Below are 18,336 nucleotides of genomic sequence, written 5' to 3'. Positions count from 1 at the left end.
TTAATTATACTCCTGCGCCTCTTATCAGTCCAAACATCTGACATAATAGAGCAACCATGTGTTGCCCATGATTCTTTATAACCCTTTAGTAAGTCATTTGTATAATTCAACTCTTTTTGCAGCAATGGAACTCGCATCTCATAATAACTTAGAGGTTTTAATCCTGCACCATATCTTCCAATAGCTTCAATCATATCCTTAAAATTGTCTAAACGAGTTGTACTAAGGGGAAGACCAGCCTGATAGAAGAAGCGAGCAATGTGCTGAATTGTTCTTCCTCTTATTTCTTTATCAGAAGCATCACTTATATTTGTTTGTCTAAATTTTGAGCCTCCTGCTTGCCCTTGTTGTTTCCGTGATCTTTGAAACATATATAGATCCATCGGTCCTTTTTTACCCTTCTTAGTACTCATAACTTATTTTCCTTTTTTGTCATATACTCTTTTTCCACTTGGGTTAATACTCATAGAATAATTTTCTTTTTCATCCCTGAGATGTTCAACATTGTCTTCTGGTAAATTCCCATAAGATTCATTTTTTTGTGTCTTCTTTTTATTCATATAACTTAGCAACTCTTCTTTTACCTCAGGTGGACACTTTTTGCAAGTTGTTGCATTCTTGAAATTTCCTACTAGATGTTGTTTTGCATGAAAAATACCACCTCTAGTAGTCTTATCGCAGAATAACTTCCATGCAGGATCTTTTTATTATACCATTGGAGACTCTATTGAGTTGCTCTGTACACTTGTCATTTATGTTAAAACTTAGCAATAATTTCAAATAAATAAAAATTAACAATATTAAAATTAAAATAATATATTATTAATATATTAATAATATTAAAAATTAATCATTTCAAATAAACTTAATAATATTAACATTTAACAGTATACGTATACTTTTAAAAGGAAGTGTAAAGGGGTGTTGAGCTTGTTGACTGAGAAAAGAGGAAGTGGCAGCGGTAGTGACGATAGCGATAACGGTAACGGCAAGCGGCGACAGCAGCGAGCAGCGACAGTAGCGAGCAGCGGGAGCGGGAGCGGCGAGCAGTAGGAGGCGCGAGCGACGACAGCGATAGCATTTGCGAGCAGCGGTAGCGGGAGCAGGAGCAAGAGTAGGAGCAGGAGTGGGAGCAGGAGTAGCAAGCAGCGGGAGGTGCGAGCGGCGACAGCGGCAGCGTTTGCGAGCAACGACAACGGCGAGCAACGGCAGCGGGAGCGGGAGTAGGGGTGGCGAGCAGCGAGAGGCGCGAGCGGCAACAGCGGTAGTGTTTGCGAGTGGCGACAGCGGCAGCATTTGCGAGTGGTGACAACGACGAGCAGTGGGATTGGGATCGGGATCGAGATCGGCAACGGCGAGGGTTAGGGTTCGTTTATCACTTATTTCAGTTTTAGTTGGTTTGATTGAACCAACTAACCATCATAGACCGAACCAGGACCGAACCATACCTAAAATCCTGGTTCGGTTGCCTTGGTTAACCCAAGCGCTCGCTCGAAGCGCCCAGCGCCTGGGCTCGGGCGAGCGCCCAGGCGGCGCCTGTTTAAAGTGTGCCGCCTGGGAGATTAGCGAGGCGCTCGAGCCTCGCCTCGCTTCGCCCGAGCGCCTAGGCGAGCGCTCGAGCGCCTAGGCGAGCGCTCAAGCGCCTTTTTAAATCGTTGATTCCACATAGTACATGTCAAATGAGTTTTATTTTTCATAATGGAGTAATGTGGCGAAGCAATAAAGAGAGAAAAAAAACATCCTGATGATTAAGGTCAAGAATTTAAGTCTTGATCTAAATAATTAGCTATATTAAATTTGAATAAAAATAATTAAATTTTAATATAACATATGTGTTTTATTATTCTAATACAAAATTTTCATATGGCATCCCTAATAACTGGAATCATGTGTTATCTCTTCCACGGTATTTTTAATAAGTCATAATGCCTCAACTATTTAGGGTGGATAAATTCATTTTATGTCTAGTCTCTTTCTATATCATTCAATTATTTAGGGTGAATAAAAATAATTCATTTTGTTTTTTTGAATATTTTATATAATTTTTTTAGTTTAATCTTCTATTGCAATCATGTCTAGTCCCATACATAATATAACTTAAATATATTTAGAATAAAAATGATTTTTAAAGTATTCATATCAGATAAGATTGATGTAAATTATAATCTTAAGTGTTAAATGTAACTTAAATATATTTAAAATAAATTTTAATTTTTTAAGAATTGTTGTCATATAATATTGATTGTTTATGTAAGTTAAAATCTTAAGAATTAAATAGATGGTGATTGGAGGGTACCTTAAAATTACTATGATAATAACTAAATTATGAGTGATGTATTTGTAATTTTGTGTCATTGTGAAGGCAAATAAGAATTGAGATTGGCTTCTCCAATGTTTACTCTCGATCTCGAGCTCTCTCGGTAGTACTCCATAAAACCCTAGGTTTCATGGGCCAGGGAACCCCTGGAGGCATGGGGAACTGGGGGCACCCGGTGATCGGAAGCACGATGGTGACAAGAAGGACAAAAAGTTTGAGTCGGCGGCGTCGCCGTCCCGAGTCAGATGGAAGCTATGCAGATAGAAGGGTTATGAGGTTGTTGCCCGGCTCCCCACCATCACCTTGCTCTCTAAGTGCCGCCTCCACATCCTCAAGGTCGAGCTCGTCAAAGACTACCTCCTCATGGAGGTGGCGTTCGCGGCCAACCAGGAGTGCCTTTGTCCCTACGAGGAGAAGAATGAGGAGGATCGCTCCAAGTTCGATGATCTTCGGGAGTCGCCGATAAGTGTCAGAAACCTGGACGAGCTCATCGATGAGAACCATGTCATCGTTTCGTCGTCGATCAGAATGAAGTACTACGTTATGATCCTATCTTTTGTCGACAAGGATCAACTGGTATTTGACTTTGCTATTTTTATGCACAACAAGGTCAGTTTTGCTGGTTTAATGATTATGATTTTGGTCGCATGATCTCGGATTGGTGAAGATTTTTAGTGTTTAGGGTGCGAATTGGTTGTGGTTTTCTTGATATACCTAATTTGCTAGTATTCTGATAAAAATAACTTAAAATATTATGTGTATTTACATAGATCACTGGTATTTAGGCTCGACGAACTTGGTTAACTGAAGATTTAGGGTTCGAGTGTTTTGTGGTCAATTTTTATGAGTGAGCATTGTGAAGCATTTGTAGGCATCATACGTTTGCCCATATAATTTCTATTGCCGGGGGTACCTTAAATCTCCAAAAGTTAAGAAGATAACAAAATAATTGAAGTCTATAAGGTAAATGGAGCCCCATTTTGCTAGGATACATAGTAATATGTTAGATTCATGGGTTGGACCGTAGGAGATCCAAGTTCTGATGCATAATGTCTGCTTAATAATCATCAAGTTTTTTTCTTTTTAGGCACTTTGTTTCTTTTGAATGTATCTAAAAGTTTATGTGTTGAATCACTCAATGGTTGCTCCCTCAGATTGATCAACCAGCAATACCGATTGCTATTTTTGCCCATTTCTTGACCTCAGTCAGGTTTTGATAGTCACAACTGCTATGCTGATGAACACTATCTTCCAACTCTTTCGAGTGTAAGTACATTAGATCATTTTGCATTTTGGCTTTCCTGAGTAATGGCTTATCTGGGAATTTAATAGTATCACTAACTAGACAGGACATTTCGACATCCTACAGATAGTGGATCCTATTGGAAGTGCCAATTGGTCCGTGATGCGTGTTGATTGGTCTGAAGGAAAGTGGCATCCAAAAGCATATTGAGCACAAGATGTCACTTTTGAGCTCCCGAAGAATATTTCAGTAAGCATTCTCTCTTTCAAAAATTCATACTTTAGGATGTCCATATGCCTCTAAATTCTTGTTGACTGATATGGGTTTTGTTGACAGTATATACTGATTCTTTCCTTTTTCTGGTTCACCTATTCCTGATTTACTTTCGTTAGTGTTGTCACAATCACCGAAAGCACATCAGATTAGGCAAAAGTAACTTAATCTTTGCAAGCTGACCGCCAAGTTCTATAGTTTTTCTTTTCCTCTGAGTTACTTCAGTGTATTCATGTGCTTAGGTTGAATGAAGCATATAATAGGAAATTGGAACATGTTGTGGTTATCCATATAAAATTCTTGCATTTTTATCATAGATAGTGGTAAGTGGTAGGACTTTGCAAGAAAATGCTTGTTCTATATGGCTTTGTCAACCAAAAACTTTAAGACACTATGCAATTATACAGAGTAGCACGAGACATGCCTGAGACACAGAACAAATGCGGAGGGATTGATGACCTACTATCTGAGCTTTCAGAGAAGTAAATTAAAAAAATATGCGGATGGATGAAATAGAATTACTCAATTACAAGTCCGAATGACTTATAAGAAAATAATGTCATCCGTCGAAAGAAGTCAAATATTTTCTCAACATGTTCACTAGTTGGAGGATTGAACACCAAAGCACCGAAAGCATCTATTTTCATTTTTGTTTAGATAGTATTATTTGGTCCTTTACTATCTCTTACCTATTATGCAAATTCTGCATACTAAAAGGTTAAGTAATGCTTAAAAATAATAACAACAAAGGGTTAAAATCATGGCAAGCATGTCTACTACGTTGGAATATCGAATAATTATTCAAAGTGATCGACTATGCAGTGTTCCGAATACTGGTACTGTTGAAGCTATTAAATAATTGTTTAATGCCATCGACTGTAACAATCTGGTTAGTTCATGCCGAATCATAACTAATACTACAAGAATTTCATTTTCTTTCCATGTTTGACTTGTATTTATCATCACAAAATCTTTGCTGCTATCTGTTTTCAGCTAACAATTATACAACACAATCCGGAAGAGAAACTAATCACTCAAACTTGAGTACACCAAATCTGCTATTTAACTGTTCTTCCAGTGTTTTATAATCAAAGACCAACCTCAACAGTAGTATTGATTCTTTTTTGTTTATATCAATCATGTATTTATTTATTTATTTTGCAGAAAGTGGTGACTGTGAAACCTTGTTTGTGGAATGGAATGAAGAGACTTTGCTACTTGTTTGCTAGGAAATTTTATCCTGAAGCTCTTCACAACCTGATGCAGTTGTTCTCTAATTACACCCTCATACGAGACACATCAGCATGAACACCATTGTTTGGTCTGGTTGTGCCTCCTGACATCACATTGTTGAGTCATTTGCTCCATGAAATCCCTGCCAATTCTTGAACTCAAGCCACCTCATTTTGACACCAAACTCCACCATGTAGCAGCAGAAGAATGTTGGAGGCAATTGGGCTGACTTGAATCTATGTTTCTCTCTAAGTAGGGATGAGGTGGACACTACTTTATTTGATGGTGCACTCCACCCAGTACTGGTCTTCTCTCTGTTTTGTGTTTTCCTGGTTATTTGATCTCTTGAGCAGCAAAATTTTGTTAGTCCATTTAACTTTATAGAGTGCTCAATTCTTTTGTAGAGAGAGATTATAAAACACTTTCTTCGTGAAGTCTTTATGGCAAATCTCTTTTTTTTTTTTGAAAGAAAACTGAAGCACAAAAGGAAGTGAATAATTTGGTTAGCAGTTTCATAAAAGATGTCATTAAAAAAACTTAAACAATAGAGAACAACATAAAAGTTCTGAACTTCTAAGATCTGATCTCAAACACAAGCTATATGGTATATTGTGAACATAGTGAATAACAATTATTATCTAATGGATGTTAATATGTACAACATACTTGTAATGTTATGATGTATAAATCAAATGTAATGTTCTAAATCTCATTAAAATCTGACATAATTTCTAAATCATACATTAAAATGATATAATAATATTTCAAATAATAAAAACCTATCTATTGTGAGGAGGAAGAACAACTTCATGGCTTGCTCAGCTCTTTCACAGGATAATTGATATCAAAATAAGTTGCCCTTGATGTTTAGAGAGAGAGAGATTATCTTCTACTCCTTTGCTTTAAAAATTATATACATATATATATATATATGTATATATATATTATTGGTGAGAATTCTGAAAACATTTTATGCTAATTATTAAATCATTATAGAGATCATTTTTTCGCTAAATACTGAAGACAGCATTTTATTGTGTTTGTAATGAATAAGCACACCGCAACCTTTTTTCTCTCCCGTACGACTACTCAGCACGTGAATCGCACATGTTTCGGATCCGTTTCGAGTGGATGTCGCATCGCACATGCTTCGGACCCGCTTCACTAGAAGATCCGATTCCAGTTGAACTTAACGCGGCCTATATATACATATATCCTCAGTCTCCACCCCCATCCCACTCCCGCTCTCGCTCTCTCTTCTCTTCCTCCTTCGATCTCTCTCCCTCTCTTCGTGTTTGGCTTCGCCGTCCTTGGTCAATCCTCCGTCGTGCCCTCCTCTCTCTCTGTCTCTCTTCGGGCGAAGATGAAGCGGCCGGTGAGGTTCATCGCCGACCCTAGGGCACGGCGCACCGCGTTCAAGAAGAGGAGGGCCTGCTTCCTCAAGAAGGCCTATGAGCTCTCCACCCTCACCGCCACCGACGTCGCCGCCATCTCCTTCGCTCCACATGATGCACCTCCCGGCGCCGTCCCCGACCTCCTCACCTGGCCTCAGGACCGGAAAGAGGTGGTCCGCATTATCCGCCGCCTCCCTAAGTACGGCGACGGCGCCGGTCCCGGCATCAATAAAACGCCGAAAATCAAGCCCCCGGAGGAGGTTGCCGTCGACCAGGCGTGGGACGACCAGGGGGCGCTTTGGACCATCGTGAGGTCCCTGCTGGAACCAGAGATCCTGGCCCTGAGAAATAGCGGAACTAAGTTACCGGAGGAACCGGAGTGCTCGAGCTCCCATCACATCCTAGGGCTTCAAGATCCTCTTCCTCCTCCTCCTCCTCTCGCGGCGGCGATCGTCGACGATGCCTCCGACCCCACTGCCATGAGGATTCACGAGCTCCTGAGTATGCCCGATACCTTCTCCGGGAACGATGAGGCCTCCTTCGCTGAGTTGCTGCTCCTGATGCAACAAGAGTAGACCAGCAACATCTGCGATAACTTCTTCAGCTACAAGGAAAATGGGTATTTTTTTTCTTTTTATTGCGAAGTTGGATACACAGTCAAAATCTGTCCTCTGATTCCACGAGCAATAAAATCAGCTTCTTTTTAAACAAAAATCGTGCAAAATTTTACTGGTAACATCTATTCAGCAACCAGAGTGCCAAATAGATGACTTGCATACACCATTGTTTCATACTTGTTTACCTCTCAGTACTTCTTTACATTTAGATTAGCTCAAGAAATAATAAGATTTTCTTATGCATTTTGTCTTTCCGACAAGAGTTACTTGACAGCAGTATCCAATTTTAGGCTTTTAGCCAATGATCTAACACTAGCGAGTTAAGAACTGCTTTCATATTTTATCCTTTCTCAATCAGTGCCATCTTGTGTTTCAATGGGTCATAGAGGAACTCTCAATTGTTCATCTCCTTATAAGTACATTTATAAGAGATGAATTATCCTACTTTGCTTTGATCATATGTTTTAATTGTTTATTTTTTGGGTTTTAAGTATGCTGTCTGCAGTCCTATCACAATCACTTTTGCCTCGAGTGCAGGTATGTCTTTGGCAGGCATATTCATCTACCAAGTTAGCTGTTTTTAAATGTTTATGCTTGCCTTTACTCTGAACTATAACCTACATTGTCTTACATTATCTTGGCATTTACTGTAGTTTAACAAGTATCATTTTCAGTTTAGGCTTTTATTCATGATTATTCAATTTTGGCACCTAATTCATGATTGTTACATTATACTAATACATCCACCGTGTCCCCATTTTTTCTATTGGACATCATGTCTCGTAGTCAGCCTTAACAACATTAACTCAATGAACATTGCCAAATTATTTCTCGATATAATATTGCCCATGCTAATGGATAAGGGAACCAAACATATGCTTTATTTCTCTGGCTGAACTTACCAATTAATTAAGTATTATCATTCGAGTGCTGAACATTGACTTATAGTTTAATGAAAAGGATTAATGGTGGTGAAGTCCTATAATATTGATGTGAAAAATGAGACCATGGGAAAATGGAAAGCTTATTTGAATTATCTGTAGCAATATGAATCAGTGAAATCTAAAAATGCTCTTTGTTAAGGATCTTTTTTCCAGTGGTTTGGACTGACCATTGATTGATGCATCTCATCATCAAGACTCTCAGTTTCTAATTTTGGTGGTATTCAACAGTTGCAAAATTCATTTAAATATAGATCGACATAATATTTAGGAACTTTAAGACCAGAAGGGTGGATGAAGAACTCATTCATACATAATATCCTTATAAGTGCACTAATAAGATGCATAAAGCAGACTCGCACTATAATTTCTTCATTCATATTGCTTATGGTAGATAAATTGATGAGTTTCTTTAAGCTAAGGCAAAACTGAGGCTATGCATTCTATGAAACCAAGTTATAATTAAGTGTACTATCTCATTTCCGTTCTATACTATAAGAATTCCAGAGAAGTGTAACTGGGTTTATGTGATAAACTTGAAAAATGTCCCGGGGATATAAATAAACAAACTGTTCTACTGTCGTTGGTGTTTGCCAATGATAGGTTTTCAATCTCTCCCTTGTCAGAACAAGTATAATTTTGCTGAGTGTTGGTTGCCAATGAAGAGTGATGTCTGGAGCAGAGAAAATTGGCTCAACATGGTCTCCAAAGATCTTTACACGGTAGAGATAACTGAGGCCAACCTTTTGAGGTATTGGATCTTCTATTTATAATATGAAGAGATTTGTTTGCATATCTTGAGTAACAATGAAGCTTATGTGTTGCAATAGAGATGCACTAAACTATTTCTTAAACATTAGTTCAAAATATCAAGTTTATAGAGACATTAAAGAGCTTATTTATCCTATTTCACTCTGATCATATGGTTTAATTCTTTTCGGTTCTGAATACCGTGTCTAAATGCTGGTATGTCTTTTTCATATTCAATTACCAAAGATCACTATTTTGAATGTTTATGTTGGCTTTTACTTTGAACTATAACTTTTGTCGTAACATCATGTTTGCATTTCCTGTAGTTTGACTAGTATCATTTTCAATTTAGGCTTTTCATGGTTGCTAATTTTTGGCATCTAGAATTGATAGTAGTAATTAAATTTAGTTAATGAGATTAACTACAATAACATATATGTGTTAAGTATTTGTATTTCAAATTTAGAAGGGCTCATACAAAAAAACCATCAACATTGCAAAAATCTGCATGCAATTTCCCAAATAAATATAAACATAATTTAAACTTTTTAAATAAAATTAAGAAATCAAAAACTTACATCTACAAAAAGGGAATTATATTTTGCGAATTTTTGTTCAATGAGTGTTTGAGAGGGATCAGAGGATCACACTGGAATATGACATAATATAAAAAATAAGCAAAAAGTTATCAATTAAACCATTGACCTTCCAAATCTAATTTCATTAACAAAAACTTGAAAAAAGGTAATATTTCAGTTCAGATTGACTCTCATGAATCAAACTTGGCCAATCTACTATTACTGTTTTACTTGTGATTATTTGAGATTATTGGAGTTATAAGAAAGAGTGGAAAAAAAAGGGAAAGATGATGGCCTCAACTTCAACTGTCCCTAACATGCAACACTCCACTGGCCGTGCTGTCGTGGCCCAAGCATGAACTCACCACAAATCCTTTTAATACTTACAGTAGAAAAAGTTCCTTGTACAAACAAATGATTTGCATAACTAAAATGATGAATTTCTCGTATCTCATTTATATATATTGTTGTTCATGTTACCACCAATTCTTTTTCTTTCTCCTCTAACTATCAAAATGAATGGCAAATTAACACTGTTTAGGATGTTGGTTTCATGTTAATTAGTTCTCACATTAGTTCTGTGCTTGTAGTTAATCTATGTTTGTTCTGTTCTTCCCCTTTAATTAACTTCTGATTTCTATTATGATATAGTTTTTGTATAATACATTCTTTTTGTAACTTAATTTTTCTTATACTCCTCAAATTTGTCTGAAGAAATGATTTTGCGTTGTTTTAGTTGCCTCTTAACCTGCAATGGCTTTGTTCACTCCATCAGGTCTTGTAATGCAGAAGGATTTGCTGACTTCAAGCGATCGCTCAACGAGATGCCATCAAGCATCTATCTTTTCTCATTCAACTAGCAGTGTTGAGAACTTGCCCTTTCTCAGAGCACATCCTGTCTCCACCAATCTACTATGCAAACCATCATCTTTGACAAGACACCCTGACGGAGGCCATTTTTAGATTTACCTATGAGTGGCAGCCAGTGCTATTTATTTGATTCTTAGAAGTTTTCAGCTTCATGTGGCAACAAGTTCTAGCTTGATGATGTCAGTGAATCTCAACAGTTTGTTCCAGATATTTTGAATGGAATATTTGAAATAGCAATTGAGATGGAAAAGATTGAGAAGAATTTATTGAGAAGCAAAATGCTGGAGGGGTATCTTATGGTAGCTCTGTTTGTGCCATCAACATCAACCAGACTTTCCTTTGAGCCAGCTATAAAAAGGTTAGGAGGAGAAGTTTTTGATTACAGAAGAAGCACGTGAATTTTCTTCAGCCACGAAGAGAAACTCCTGAAGGTATGATCTTAATTATGGATAATTTTGTGGTGTCCAGAATTGTATAAGGAAGACTTAACGAGTGGAAAGCATGATTTGCAGATATAACTACAGTTGAAGGTTACACAGATATAATTGTTTTAAAACATTTCAAAAGTGGAGTTGCTAGATGGCAACTTCAACAGCCAATATTCTTTTTTATAAAAGCTGGGATGATCAAGGACAGCATCCAACACAGGTAAAAGGAATAGTATCTCAATGTTATCTTGTTCAGGAAGGATGATAAAAACAGAAGAAGACAACTGGAGGATTTTATGCTGCATTTTCTCTCAGATGATTCTGATGTATGCATGATTTGTTGACAGCCAGGTTTTCTATGTACGGAAGTTTGCTTCACCATTAGAACTACAGGGGAAAAAATACTTGAAACCTCAATGAATTATGATGACATAATTGTTCTTACTTGTCAGATTAGGAAGTACATTACTTCATCAGAAAATGTTCCTTAAGGTTGCTGTGAATTCTTTGAGGTCATCACAAGGAAATAGAAGTCAACCGGTTCATGATGCTAGTTGTAATATAAAAATCAGATATTGGTATGAATTGCTAGCCTCAGTGTATAGGTACTATCGAGAGATATTTCACAAGCTGATAAGCACCACAATAATGCATTAATTTTCTTGGCATGTACATTGTGAACAAAGCTCTTGTTTTCTAGAAGTGGCTTCGAGGAGTGATGTTGCCTTATCAAGCTTGCGTTCAGAAAGAAAGATTTGGTGAGATTATGCATAGACCTTTATAAAGAAATTCATGGCAAGTGCATTGTGGACAAAGAGGTGTTAGATGTGCTTCCTAAGCATCCTCACCCAAGACTTGATGAGGTACGTGAACATGTTTGGAACCATTTCTTTCTTAGTATGTAGAACAAAAGATCCATTGTCTCAGCAACCAACACTTAATTTTCACAAAGATAATTGTCGAAGAAATGCAAGGTTTACTTTTATTTGAGACTTCCTTTTTTTTCTTTTCTAAATACTGCATCCTCTATTTGTGTTTTGACCCCCATAAACAAAATCACCTGATATCTCTTAAACAACCATTCATGGCGAAGTGACTAAAACTTGATTAATGTTATGCAACAAAGGACCAAAATTTATGAAATTGCATGGATGGTGATCCTAGAGCTGTATATTTCAAACAAGCCAAGAATGGTCTTTATGTTTGAATCACTCCATTGATGCTGCTGCTGCTTTGCTGGTAAGTATCGATACAAACTATTTCTTTTATTTGTTTTACGTAATTCGATAGGCCATTTTCACATTGTCCATTGTTACAGAATTCTTTTTTCTGCTTCTGTGTCCATTGTTAATGGCTGAAAAACAAGTATCTTAATTTCGTCAAAAGATTGCTAAGCTAATGTTATAAAGAGATTAGATTGACTGATTCTGTTTCTTAAATATGTGATGTGATTAACAGAAGCAGAAAGGAGTATGAAAATTTAATGCTATTTTGCCCATCTCATCATGATGAGAAACACTAATTGTATTTATGCTCTGAATACTTGCTTGCTTGTTTCTTGTAAGATTAACTGTGTATTTATTTATTTATTTTATATATTTTGGATGGAATCCCTTCTAAAATCTAGCTTTGATTGCAATCATATTATTCCACATAGTAAGTGTCAAATGAGTTTTATTTACCGTAATGGAGTAATGTGGTGAACCATTAAATAGAGAAAAAAAAACATCCTGATTATTAAAGTTAAGAATTTAAGTCTTGCTCTAAATAATTGGCTATATTATATTTGAATGAAAATAATTAAATTTTAATATAACATATGTGTTTTATTATTTTAATACAAATTTTTCATAAGGCATCCATAATAATTGGAATCATGTGTTATCTCTTCCACGGTATTTCTTATAAGTCGTAATGCCTCAACTATTAGGATTGATGATATGTCTGGTCTATTTTTATATCATTCACATTGACTTGTTTGTTTTTTGAATATTTTATATAATTTTTTTAGTTTATTCTTCTATTGCAGTCATGCCTAATCCCATATATAATATTACTTAAATATATTTAAAATAAAACTAATTTTTAAAGTATTCCAATCAGATAAGATTGATGTAAATTATAATTTTAAGAGTTAAATGTAACTTAAATATATTTAAAATAAAATTTAATTTTTTAAGCATTCTTGTCATATAATATAGAATGTTGATGTAAGTTAGAATCTTAAGAATTAAATAGATGGTGATTGGAGGGTACCTTAAAATTAGAAGGATAATAACTATATTTAGAGGGGTGTATTTGTAATTTTGTGTCACTTTGAAGGCAAATGAAAATTGAGATCGGCTTCTCTTTTTTCGCCTCTTTTCCAAAGCCAAATCCCCAAGCCTTACTCTCGATCTCGAGCTCTCATGGTGGTACTCCTCGAAACCCTAGGATCCATGGGCCAAGGAACCCCCGGAGGCATGGGAAACTAGTGGCGCCTCGGCGATAGGAAGCACGATAGCGACAAAAAGGACAAAAAGTTCGAGTACTACATTAGGATCCCGTCTTTTGTCGACAAGGATCAACTGGAACTGGACTTTGCCATTCTTATGCCCAATAAGGTCAGTTTTGCTGGTTTAATGATTATGGTTTGGTCGCATGATCTCGGATTGGTGAAGATTTTTAGTGTTTAGGGAGCGAATTTGTTGTGGTTTTCTTGATATACCTAATTTGCTAGTTTTCTATGAAAAATAACTTGCAATATTATGTGCATTTGCATAGATCACTGGTATTTAGGCTCGACGAACTTGGTTAGCTGAAGATCTGGGGTTTGAGTGATTTGTGGTCAATTTTTATGGGAGAGAATTTCTTGCATTATGAAGCCTTTGTGGGCATCATACGTTTGCCAACATAATTTCTATGGCCGGGGGTATCTTAAATGTCCAAAAGTTAAGAATATAACAAAAGAATTGAAGTCTAGAAGGTAAATTGAGCCCCATTTTGCTAGGATACATGGTAATATATTAGATTCATGGGCTGGACTGTAGGAGATCCAAGTTCTGTTGCATATGCCTGCTTAAGAATCATCATGTTCTTTTCTTCTTAGGAACTTTGTTTCTTTTGAATGTATCTAAATGTTTGTGTGTTGAGTCACTCAATCTAGGAAACCTATGTTGGGTAGCTAGAGCATTGATTTTGTTTTTACAAATTATATTATCTACTCTGTTTGATTTGAATTCTAATCCTTTAAGATTGTTTCATTTATTTTCAGTGGTCATTTAATTCTGTGAGTTAGTCAAAGTCTTTGATAAAGTGACAGTTTGGGTTGATTTTTTATCTATATGTTTGAATAATTGGATATTATTCAAATGGTGGCCTCTTTAGCTTCTTAATAGATGGGTTGTGTACTTGCTTTCAACAATCGTAGAAATTCTAAATGTGAGAAGAAATTTGGGTCGCCCACTCCTGTATGTCTTGCCTCCATCTCCACCTCCACCTCCACCTCTTCCTTTTGTTTTCTGTTGTTTTTTCCTTCTTCTCTTATTTGAATATTTTCAAAGTGACTCAAAACATTTCTTGAAAATAAAGGAGAAATGTCTTATTTAGCTTGTCTACCTCTTGTTTTGGACTTCTCCTAGGAGTAAAAACAAGTGTTCGGTCCAATCCTTATTGAAGAGACAGCTGCAGAGATTGAAATATAGTTTTCTTGAAAAGCTTTCTTACAGTTGGTTGACACTTATTTTGTCTCCTCTGCAGTGTAACCTACACTGAATGGGCTGGAATATTTTTATTGGTTGAATCAATATACAACTTGACTTGTTTATAGGTGTGGGTGAAGAAACCGGTCAAGCTACATCTAACTCTGGATTTTTCCAATCCAAAAGATTTTGCAGAATTATTATGTACCTGTATCTTATTCAACTGAAGTGTAAAATAATTATTGGTCTTTGTCCTTTTTATTTTAGCCTGTGCTTTAGATGTTTCTAATCCTTACCTTTTATGCATCTTCACATGACATGATACATAATGATATGCTTCTTACTTGGTGGCTTTTGTTCACATAATTGTTAAATTCTGAAATATTATATCAGGATATGTTGTTATTGAGTGGATAAATGGGTGATTAGATTAAAATGTCTTTTGCAGATCCTGTCTGTTGTTGGGCTTCTTCAGGATGAACTTGATCCTATGGTTTCTGTCATGAAAGTTGAAAAAGCTCCTTTGGAATCTTATGTTGATATTGGTGGCTTAGATGCACAAATTCAATAAATTAAAGAAGTTGTTGAAATTCCTCTTACTCATTCTGAGCTGTATGAAGATATTGGAATTAGGCTTCCCAAGGGAGTTATACCATATGGGGAGCCTGGAACTGGGAAAACTTTACTTGCCAAGGTGAGAGTGTAGCATGTGAATTTCCATAACATGGACTTTACAACTTTGCCCCACACATTCTTTACCCTCCCTCTTCTCTATTCTCTCGATCTCTATTTAGTTACATTTGTATAGAATATAGATTAGTATATCTACTAGCATTTATTATGAGTAAATATAGAAGAGAAATGAGAAAGGATGTTTTTATTGCCTGTGCACTTCTTCTTTACCAATGGATGTCTTTTTTTAAAAAAAATTGACCTTCTATTATTACAAATTTACAATCTAGATGGTGGTGGCCAATTAAAAAAAAAAAAGCTTAACTGAGTTTCACTTTAGAATTGGAATTATCTTTCTCTTGTGGGTTTGCGACCTAAAAGGTTTTTGCCATCCAATTTGTGTTGCATGGTGATCTGAATGCTGTGGTATCTGCATTGGTTATTGCAAAGTCCTAATTTTTGTACTATTTATGAATGCTTAATTTCAGGCTGTGGCTAACTCAACTTAAGCAACTTTCTTGCATGTTTTTGGAAGTGAGTTGATTCAGAAATATTTGGGTGATGGCCCAAAACTTGTTAGAGAACTGTTTAGAGTGGCAGATGAACCTTCTCCTTCGATAGTCTTTATTGATGAGATAGAAGCAGTTGGCACCAAAAGGTCTGTCGATGAGAAATAAAAGTCCCACTTTTTTCTTTCTCTTGTATGTAAATCATAGTTAAAATTATCAGACTATTCTATCTGACCAATTTTAGATATGATGCTCATTCTGGTGGTGAGCGTGAAATACAGAGAACCATGTTGGAATTGCTGAACCAGTTAGATGGTTTGGACTCAAGGGGGGATGTTAAGGTCTTGCAACCAACAGAATTGAAAGCCTTGATCCAGCCTTGCTTCGGCCTGGTCGTATTGATGGGAAGATTGAATTCCCGTTGCCAGACATTAAACATCGTATTTTTCAGGTTTGTTATGTTTCATGAACAAATATAGGATACTTATAGAACACCGGTGCATGTTTTTGTACACTTTGCGGGTTCTTGCTAAATTCTTATTTTCATGTTAATTTCTTTAGATACATACCTCTAGAATGACGCTGGCCAATAATGTCAACCTAGAAGAATTTGTCATGACAAAGGATGAGTTCTCTGGAGCTGATATCAAGACAATCTGTACTGAATCTGGCTTGCTTGCTTTAAGAGAGCGTAGGATGAAGGTGTGTCACATATTTACATGTAAAATTGTATTCTTTTATATAGAAGGTCATTGTTAGATAAAGCTTTTGTTATTACACTTATATTATCAGCAATTGTTATTGTGGTCATATATACCTTTTGTTTGGGATGTATACATGCTTTTTTAAATGGATATTGACTTTTGAATGCCAGATGTCCATACCCTAGGGATTTTATGAATTTTTCCTATGTTCCTATTAAATGTTCAGAAATTGATCACTTAAAAAGTTAACCACTAAAAGACAGGAGAACTTTTTATATTACCTCTCCTATTCTATAAAGGTAACTCATTTCTTTATAATTTAAATGTGATGGTTCATGTAAGCTGTATTTAGTTTACGTTCTCCATTAGATTGCTTTTCAAATTCATATTATAAAGCTGTATTGTCCAGATGACTTCTTTTGACCCCAGTTATAGTTCCTGGTATGTATTTTATAAAGCCACTAATTTACCCGAATGGGGGTTCCTTGATGATTCAAGTTCTTATTACTTCTCTTTCTTGGGGCAAGAGGATCATGACCATTTTAGGAAGCTAAATTTTGCATCAATCTTTATTAGTGTATCATTGCTTTGGATAAAACTTGTTATAAGAAGTAGAATAAAGAATCGGAAACGATCATTCTTTGGGCTGGATGTAATAAAGTTATTTACATGTTGAGGGAGATTTACTTACAAAAGCATATTGGAAATTTGTTCAGGTGACATTTTTGGTGATCTCTGAACACTCAAGTCTATGCTTCATGTTTTCAAGTCTAAAGGTCTACAACCAGGTTTAGAAGCTCGGTCGACTTCTGGTCTTGACACCTTGTTGCATTGGTATCTCACCAGTTTATCGGGCAATATTCCAACCTTTTTCACACATTATCAGTAAAAGATAATACAAAAACAACACCATTTGGTATTAAACCATATGATCCATATAGGTCCTTACTCAGGCTAATTAAGGTTTGTCATAGGCTCTAAACCTCCACCAATGTGTCTTAACAATGGTTGATCGCTGAAACAGTTTGTCATGCTGCTAGAATAGAGATCCTCTTCTTCCTCCGAAAATAAAAAATGGAAAGGAAAGATGCTACTTATATATTTTGTTCCCATTTCTTATGACAGCTTATCTCTGGTATAGAGAAGTGATGTGGTGATGCCTTGGCTCTTGGAAATGTCATGATCTCGTCTTAATTTCTGATTCTTCGTTCTTTGTTTTTCTTTTCCCCATTCTCTTCCATAGCCTTGAGAAGTGAGACAATTTGGGAGAGAATCATTCAAGGCCCTACATAATGAAATAAAGAAAAATTCAACTTAAAAAGTAAAATATAAACTAAATAAGATCAGTTCAACGTAAAAGAATATGGTTTGGCTTATAAGTAAAATTCTTGCTCTTGGGCACATGTTGGATCATATAGTTGATAAGAAAAAATACGAATAATTCAAAACTAATATTGTTGATATGGATTATGATGGTTTTCAAACGTTTGTTTTAATCAAAGGTTTTTCAAACAAGATCGTCAAATACTTGAATATTTTCCTTGGCTTGGTGCATATTAAGTTTGACAAATCTGATATGGTAGGGACATACCCAACAAATGAAACATTAACTAGTCTTCTTTGAAGAGACACTCTCACTTGACTAGTTTGAGTTGGACTACACGTCTTTAGTGGTTGGATCGGCTAGTTGAATTTGACCTGCATTGGATTGAGAGTTTAAACTAATACCCATTTGCTTTATCTTGCATTCCCAAAGTGCCCTCAGTTACATATCAAAGTAATTTGTAGCTACATCATCTTACGCTCAGCTAACTCATGTAGACTTCAAGAAGGCCAAGGAGAAGGTGACGTTTAAGAAGAAGGAAGGGGTGCCTAAGGGACTACATGTGAGCTATTAATTCGCTTGCCTCATAACATGAAGGTTTGTCTCATTTGTCGCTTTTGATTATTGTGATTCTCAATATATTATTTTTAGATGTTTGTTTGTGGACCTTGATAATCGCAAATTGGATAACAAAACTGGTTCAACATAAATAATCTTTTGAGAAATATTGTGCATCTTCATGCCCAAGTTGTAATCACATACCTTTTATATAAATGTGTTGTGTTTATATGTTTTAAGAAATC

At 36.0% G+C, this 18,336-nt stretch overlaps 1 pseudogene; it reads left to right on the top strand.

The window, feature by feature from the left end:
* The first annotated feature begins 2,447 nt into the window (after positions 1–2,447).
* LOC135598252 (26S proteasome regulatory subunit 4 homolog) lies at positions 2,448–18,107 on the top strand (annotated as a pseudogene).
* The last annotated feature ends 229 nt before the right edge of the window (positions 18,108–18,336 follow it).

Source organism: Musa acuminata, chromosome BXJ2-1 (assembly GCF_036884655.1).
Source record: "Musa acuminata AAA Group cultivar baxijiao chromosome BXJ2-1, Cavendish_Baxijiao_AAA, whole genome shotgun sequence".
In the NCBI taxonomy this organism is placed as follows: Eukaryota; Viridiplantae; Streptophyta; class Magnoliopsida; order Zingiberales; family Musaceae; genus Musa; species Musa acuminata.
Note: the sequence above shows the minus strand (reverse complement) of the source record. Positions and strands in the feature narration are given on the sequence as shown.